Source organism: Drosophila subpulchrella, unplaced genomic scaffold (assembly GCF_014743375.2).
Source record: "Drosophila subpulchrella strain 33 F10 #4 breed RU33 unplaced genomic scaffold, RU_Dsub_v1.1 Primary Assembly Seq37, whole genome shotgun sequence".
NCBI lineage: Eukaryota > Metazoa > Arthropoda > Insecta > Diptera > Drosophilidae > Drosophila > Drosophila subpulchrella.
In genome coordinates, this window is record NW_023665590.1 from 430693 (window position 1) to 438934 (window position 8242).

An 8242-nucleotide genomic window follows, 5' to 3' on the forward strand; every position below is an offset into this window, starting at 1 on the left:
TGGTAAATGTTTCATTTTGGTCTGGCAACATCCACTTTCACAATTTTGCTTGTGTTTTTATTAGCCACAGCTGATTTGACAGCTGTTGTCGGATGGTAGATGGTAGATCGGAGTTTCACATTGGTCAAAAATCCCAACCGTTTCGAACGGATGGACTCTATGGGAAGGGGGTATTAGGTTTCCATGTAATCTATTAACTTGGATTTCAAGTTATTTGAATGGTAGGACAAAAGAGGGTTATATTCAAGTACGCTTCTTCAAAATTGATCTACGTAACATCTGGAGTGCCCCAGGGTAGTCAATTGGGCCCTTTGCTGTTTACTTTGCTTATTAACGATCTTGCCTCTATCATAACACATTATCGTGTCTAATGTATGCTGATGTTTATCATATAATGACATAGCGTCGGGTCTTTAACTAACAGTCAGATATTTATTGTTTTCAGGGATGGTGTGCGTTCAATCTTTTAAATTTGAACTGCCTTGAACGCAGCGTTATGACTTTATATAGGGGTACTCCTACTTTTGTTAGTTACTCTCTTCAAAATACGCCACTCGACTGAATATTCTGGACCCAAAACTTAATTTTGACTGCCATATAATGTCCACTATCAACAAAGCCATGAGTGATGACCCTTATACAACCATATTATTATTTACCTCCCTTGTCCGTCCTATTTTGGAATATTGTTCTTTGGTTTGGAGTCCACAATATCAAGTGCATATTGACCGTTTTGAGTCGGTACAAAAAATGTCTTCTTTTTGCCCTTCGTAGTTTGAACTGGGATCAAAACGTAAGTCTACCTTCCTACCAGAGTAGATTACTATTGCTTAATTTACCTACACTTGTAAATCGTAGAACTATGCTTGGTACTATTTTTATGCAAAATCTCATAAGAGGTGATATTAATTCTGTAGAGCTTGTAAACCGCCTAACAATCAATGTTCCTGTTAGACTAACACGAAATTATTTCCTCTAAATTTGCCATAAAAATTTTCTAACTGAGTCGCCCAAGCGCAAAAAAGCTAGCTTAGCGGCAGTTAATACGAGTCGAGTTAATAGAGTCGCTCTTTCAGTGAACGGTATTGTTTTTGTCTTGCGCTCCGAATTTTTGTTCTTTTTGTCCATAAACCATCGGGGCTTAATTCATATTTTCCTACATTTATATAACTTTTTATATCCCTAACAGCATCCGTTCGCTTCCCGAGTGCATAGGGATTGTTTTGTGTTTAAATTAACAAAATTAGTTTGCACGTCTAATCTCTGTGCAGTGTTTGTTGTTATTGTTTTTTCTAATTGCCTTCTCCTTTTCTTCCAAACGCTGTTTGGAGCGCTAAGAGTCTAAACGATAGTTACCCGCTCTCCCGCACTCCCGCATATACCTTTGTTGTTGGAACATCAAAAACTTAAGCTTCCCAGCTTACTCACTCCCGCTCACTCTCTCCCGCTCTCGAACTCTTTCTGTTACTTGAGTAGCTTTATTATCGCGATAATGGCTGTCTGCAACTTCAAAAAATGCAAGTCGTTGATTTCGGTTGGACAACAGAGCATTCCGTGCCATTCGTGCGAGAATATTTTTCATGCAAAATGCCTTGGCTATTCGGGCCTGGTACGCGATGCAATCGACATGAGAAGTGGCTTGCGCTACTATGGGGTAAATGCACTGCTTATGAAACCCAGGCAATCTTTATAAGGCAGCTTACATTAAGCACTGTTACGGAATTAATCCGGAACAGCCGTCGAAATACGGATCTGCTTGTGGCGCTTGAGTCGCAGCTCACTAGCTCACGTAAAAAGATCGCGGTCGATAGACAACCCACGGTAGCCGCTAGTGAAACTCTCTCTGGCGATCCGGGGTCTGCAGTACAGCAATCGATCTCAGCTGCCGCACAAATGGTACTGAGGTCGAAAGCTAAAAAAGATTCGGATTCCGAATGCAAAGGACGCGAAATTTTGCAGCATGAGACGCCCGAACAATCTGTTATTAATAATAAAACAATGATTCCAACGCCGCATGTTGACTTAACGTTCGGAGTACCGACTGAAACTGGTAGTGCAGCCATAAATGCCGTAGTACCAACACCTGTCACATGCGTGGTACCTAAAACAGGCACTTGTGTACCGCAGCGGAAACAAGTTTGATTTTTCATCCCTGGACATTACGGCATATATCCGTAACAAAGATCAGATTGATGATCTAAAGGTTGAACAATTTAATTTTCCATATGCTAAAGAAGTATCATCATTTAAGAACGGTGATCCCTGTGCTCATTTTGCAACTATGTATGTGCTCAGCCAAAAGTACGAAGCTAAAAAAAAATCGTTCAAAGGAAGTTGGAAATCCCTTTAAAGAGCCATCCACATCTACATCTTCATCTATTTCAAAAAACTATATTCTTTCCTTCTGCTTTCTTATCAGATTACATGAGGTTTACAAAGTAAGCTGACCAAACTTTAAAATGATATTTTTTCATTGTCTTCTCATGTTATTGTGTTTACAGAAACCTGGTTAAAACCGGAGATTCGTAGTTCCAAAGTCTTTTCAAGTAAGTACACAACTCACAGGCTTGATCGCCCGTCCCGACGTGGAGGTGGAGTTTTAATTGCTGTTGACTCAGAATTAACGTCTGAAGTAATAACGTCCGACGAAATAAATGACATTGAATTTCGGTGTATAAAACTGTCCCTTTCGGGTATTTCTATATACATAACATGTTTCTATAATCCGCCGTCATCTGAATTCCCAATATATGCAAAACAGCTGCCCGCTGTCCAGTTTATTTCAAGTTAACTATCAGATGGTGATCAGTTAATAGTTTTAGGTGACTTTAATATACCTAGGGCGACATGGTCCACCGTCGAAACATCAAATATATTGTTCCCTTCAACGCAACATGATTTTCTTGACGGTTTGCTTGATATTTCATTGTCGCAAGTAAATCATGTTCTAAATTTGTTAGGATGATTACTGGATATGTTGTTTCCAGTCCAGGTTGTGTTTGCATAGTTAGAGCCTCAACAATTACTTTACCAGAAGACCCATATCACCCAACGCTGGAGCTGACTATTGACACGGAAACAAAAGTGCATGAACTATATGAAAAGTCAGCTAAACGCATCCCCTGCTTTCGTAGAGCAAGCTTTGCACTCACACATAGCCTTATAGCTTGCTCGGATTGGTCTAATCTTTACTTATGTACTAATTTAACTGAAGCTGTTAATATATTTTATAATGTATTAAACGCAGTTTTTGATACATGCGTTCCTACGCATTATCCAAAAATATCAAACCAACCTCCGTGGTTTAACAAAGTGTTGGCACGACTTAAAAATGTAAAGTCTAGACTCTACAAAAAGTATAGAGCTTCCGGTTCACAAGCTGCCTTTTCCCAGTACTTAAGTGCTCGGTCTGATTTTTCCGTGCTTAACGCCCAGTGTTATAAAAACTATTTAGTTCATTGCAAGACCCAGTTTACACTGGTTCCAAAACAGATTTATAATTTTGTTAACACAAAGCGTAAATCTTCAAGTTATCCATCATCAATTAAATTTAAAATTTCGGCCGCAAACACTGATCAGGCTATAGCCGATCTTTTTACACAGTTGTTTTAAACCACCCATTCAACATCAAGTCCTCCAGATCAGTCTTACGCATATGACATGCCTAAATAAAACTTTATTTTTTGTCCTGTTATAAGTGAAAGATCACTTCTTTTAGATTTGCAAAGGGTCAAACCAGTCTACTCTCCGGGTCCTGACGGAGTCCCTGGATATGTGCTAAGGTATTGCGCTGAGACTTTGTGTAGACCATTGCACAAACTTTTTACTTTGTCTTTTGAAACGTCAGATTTCCCACGCAAATGGAAGGAGTCATTTGTTATACCGCTTCATAAAACGGGTAGTAAATAGGACGCATGTAATTACAGAGGAATTTCAAAGCTATTAGCTATACCGAAGCTCTTTGAGAACATTAGTTCGCCCCATTTGCAAAACTCTTATTTCCTCTTGTCAACACGGATTTATAAAACGTAGGTCAACGACAACCAACCTTTTGGAGTTTACATCATTTCTGATAAGTGGTTTTAAAAAAAACGTCAGGCTGATATGGTTTACACTGTTTTCAGTAAGGCGTTTGATTCTGTAAATCACCCGATTCTAGTCCAGAAATTTGACCTTTTAGGGTTTTCAGGTGCTCTTCTTAGGTGGATCTTAAGTTATTTGAATGGCAGGACTCAAAGGGTCATTTTTAAAAACACCTCTAGTCTCAACGAAGTCACGTGTATTTATGTACGCAGATGACGTTAAGTTGTGCCTGCAATATAATAATCCCGCACCAAGTTTAGCTTTGCAATCTGATCTCAATGCATTTCAAACAAATTACATGGATAATGCATTAAATTTAAATGGTTCTAAGTGTAAACTAATAATAAACGGTAAAGGGCTCCGCTCGTAACAAGCATTGATTGGTGTCGTAGGGCCACTTGTTTGTACTGACCATAGTGCATCAACGTCCAAGAATGGTATCCACCCCAAATCTGATCTTGGTGGTGTTACGTACGCCCTCCCCATACAAAGATTAACAACTGTCTTAAGTTGAGGGTAGGGGCCCTAATGACTAACCACACTCCGATTGATAAGGGCAAGACAGCAAAAACAATTCCACAACTCATGGGTGTCGCGTGGCCAGAACAACGACCACGATCGACCTGCTCGTAACCGTACTCCAGTAAGGTGGCAAAGAGCACCAGCCGGCCGTTGACTCCTTAAATAGGGGAAATGGAGAAACAGTACCCCTAGGTGGGAACACCTAGTGAATTCATCCAATATGGGGGGCTAGCGAAAGCTCTAGTCCGGTATAAAAGACTCCAGCCAAATAGAGAAGAGAGACAGAAATTGTTCTGATCTCTCCCTGACAGTGATCTAGAAGTAAAACTCCCATCAACACAGACCACGACTGGAAGAAGGCTGGTGTCCAGAAGGTTGTCTTGACCGTTTCCCTAGCATCGACTTCACCTAGGAGAAAGTCCTGATTACTGGTCCTGCGATCGACCACATTCTAGAGGAAGTCAACCTGCGAAGTCCAGAAGGACGAAAAAAACTAGTGAGCCAAGTGTATGGCCTAAGGACCCCAAGATGGGTGGCGAAACTTCCAAAGTGGCCGACAGCACCCCCAATGTGATTAACCACGTAGAGATCGTTGACCACAGGGATGATATTCAAGATGTCAACAAGACCCGGAAGCTTATAGCTGGACTACTACTGGTTATAGTGATCCGTAAGGTTGTTAGGATCTACAGGCGCTCTGTTCAGAGACGCCGCGACCAACATAATGCCCTGGAGAAAGTGGTGACCCACATCGGAGCCTAAGCAGAGCTCTTGCAGTGAAGTGAAACAGCAAAAAGATAATAAAAAAAATAGAAGGCAAGTAAACTGCATTCAAAGTTAACAACAAGTGAATCGCAAAAAACAATTACAAACAATTTGCGAGTACATGCATTTCTGAATGCAAGTGTAAACAGAACCCCCCAAACACATACGTTGAACAAGAAATTGGAGCTGCACCGACCAGCCCCAGCCCGATCATTGGAACGGACATGTGCCGCAGTGGAACTCTCATATGATGCATACATACATACATACATACGTTACATTGTGTAACGTAATTGTTGTGTTATGTTTTTGTAAACCGCCATCGAGACCAATTATACAATATCCCAAAGCCCAGGATCCGAAGCGTCGAGATCTCATCGCCCAGGATTAAAAGGAGGGTAAGTTTGTGGGAACACGGTTCCTTTCTTATAAATACATATATATATATATCCGTGCACCATGATCACTTCAGAAGCTTTAGCAAAAACTATAGGCAATGATCCACAATTTAACGTAAGAATTCTATACTTGTTATCAAAAGCAACCCTACCAATAACAGTGAATGAATTGGAGTACTTATATGTTGAGACCTTTCGTCTAGATTTTTCACCACTTGCCCACTGTAATAAGACCGAAAAGGCCATTATTATCTCTACCGTTCCAACGGTCATTGTCCTCTCCCGTTTAGATAAGAATTTATATTTGGGCAATGTTAATACTTTCCTAGTTAAGACCAAGAATTAATCTGTTAGAAATCCATGTAATAATATATAATAATATATAATAATTATTTCATGTATATAATAATTTAGATATAATTTTCTTTTAATACTTTTTTACATTTTTCATACATAATAATTAAATGTTAATTTTTCAGCGGCGAGTATCAGCCTTGTATTTGTATGTACAATTGCAAGAGCCCTCTGAGCGACGTTTGTAGTCGTGAATAGTCAGCATTTTGCTGATGCACCTTCACATGTGGCAAAGTCGATACTCTCCGCTAATAAAATAATTGTCAATAATGTAGTCCCCACTAAATTAGCCAATATTATGTTACTCAACCCCGGCACACGCCGACATAAATATTATTTAATAAATTTATAATGTAAAAAAGAATTCGAAACCATGGTGTGCTAGAGCTTCATTAAGGGGGTGTGCTGACGCGAGAAGTGGAGTGGGTCAAGAATAATGACATAACTTTTGACGGACAACCTTGACAATAGGGGATCGTATTGCGCGGCCTGCGACGATCCATTGGCACACGAATGTGTGAAGGGGAGGGAATACGGTCAAAGCACAGCCCGATCGTATTGCGATCAAACAACAGCTAAGCTTGTGGGGCAGTGTGGACTGACGACTGACAAACTTTATGACTAATATTATTTTCCAGGCACTTTTTATATTTATTCTCGTTATGTTGGAGAGGAGAGAGGCTTACCAAGATCCCACGACCCGAATACGACGAAGCTTATGCCGGCAAATGGTGCCAGAATATCGGACGCCTCTAACTCGGCCCAAGTCCCTGTCAGGAATCGGGCACTAATATGCCCACGTAACAGAATTGGCGCCCAACGATAGGATTTTTCATATTCCTTAAGGAATATTATTAGGGTGAACCGTCTCGATGCCTGCGGTATCGGAGTGAATGTACCTAGGTATGGCAAACCTTTCATTTTTATTTGCCATGAGTAATTTGACTTTTTTATAGAGCAGGGAACTTAAATAATTTTAAATATGCGCATACTTATTTATTTTGTCTTTCAACTAGTAACTTTAAAGTCCCTAACTTCTGTGACTGTCAGTGTTGAGCGGCCACTCAATCAGAACATTGTCGCAGAATATAGGCCTGACTTTGAAATGTTTTTAACCGTTGAATTCCCTGTTTTGTTCATGGAAAAATGTAACGGAATTTCCTTAAACCAAGAACTATGAGTTATCCTTTTTATAATACTATACTTACAATTACGTGCTGAACGACTATTTGTTAACATTAACGTAAATACAATTTGTCGGGTCACGCAGCCGCAGCAGCTAATTAACGTCTTAATTCGATCTCTTATATTAATTGCATAGCTCTTGCCATTTTAGCTCTCTCGTTTTTTGTGTACTTGCATTCTTGGGCCCAGCATTCGGCTGGCCGTCCCTTTGTAAATCAGTACGAATTCTGATCTCGACATTAAATGCAATCTCGTCTCGCCTGCTGTACTCTATTTCGCTAATAAATTGTTAACAAGCATATAGCAACCTGAAAATCGTATTTTTTAATTTAGCAATAACTAATAAAAAAGCTTATTAGTTCAACATTGATGACCCCGACGTGATTTGTGCATAAATAATACTAAGTGCAAATCATATAAGTCTATTTATTGAGTTTTTCGTTCTTGCGGCTGCGGTGCATTGGCGGAGCAACAATCATAAGGCCTTAAATGCAGTGAAACCTATAAATAAATAGCAGTTGGTGATTGCGGAAATTTACATATAAGGCGCAAAATCAGCTATACATAGAAGCGTACATAGCAAAGTAACGGGCTGTTATCCCTCGTTTGCTTAGCGCTCATCTTCCCGCTGGAGCCGAATTTCGGGCATTTCGTCTGCTGGGTTTGTTGTTGTTGTTGTAGCCATGCCTACGGGAACCTTTGGAGCTGTTACCGCTGATGCCAACAGGGCGATATTTTTAAAGCGCAAGGCAACGGCTGTATTTAGTAGAGTGGAGCGCTTAGTGGATTCCCTATCAAGTGCGGCGTTATCTTCATGCGACGAATCCGGTCTTCATGTGAGGTTGGAGTTGATTGATGAGCTTCAAGAGTCATTTAAAAAGGTGCTCGGTGAGCTCGAAGAATTGGATTTCGAGGAAATTGAAAGTCACTTAAGT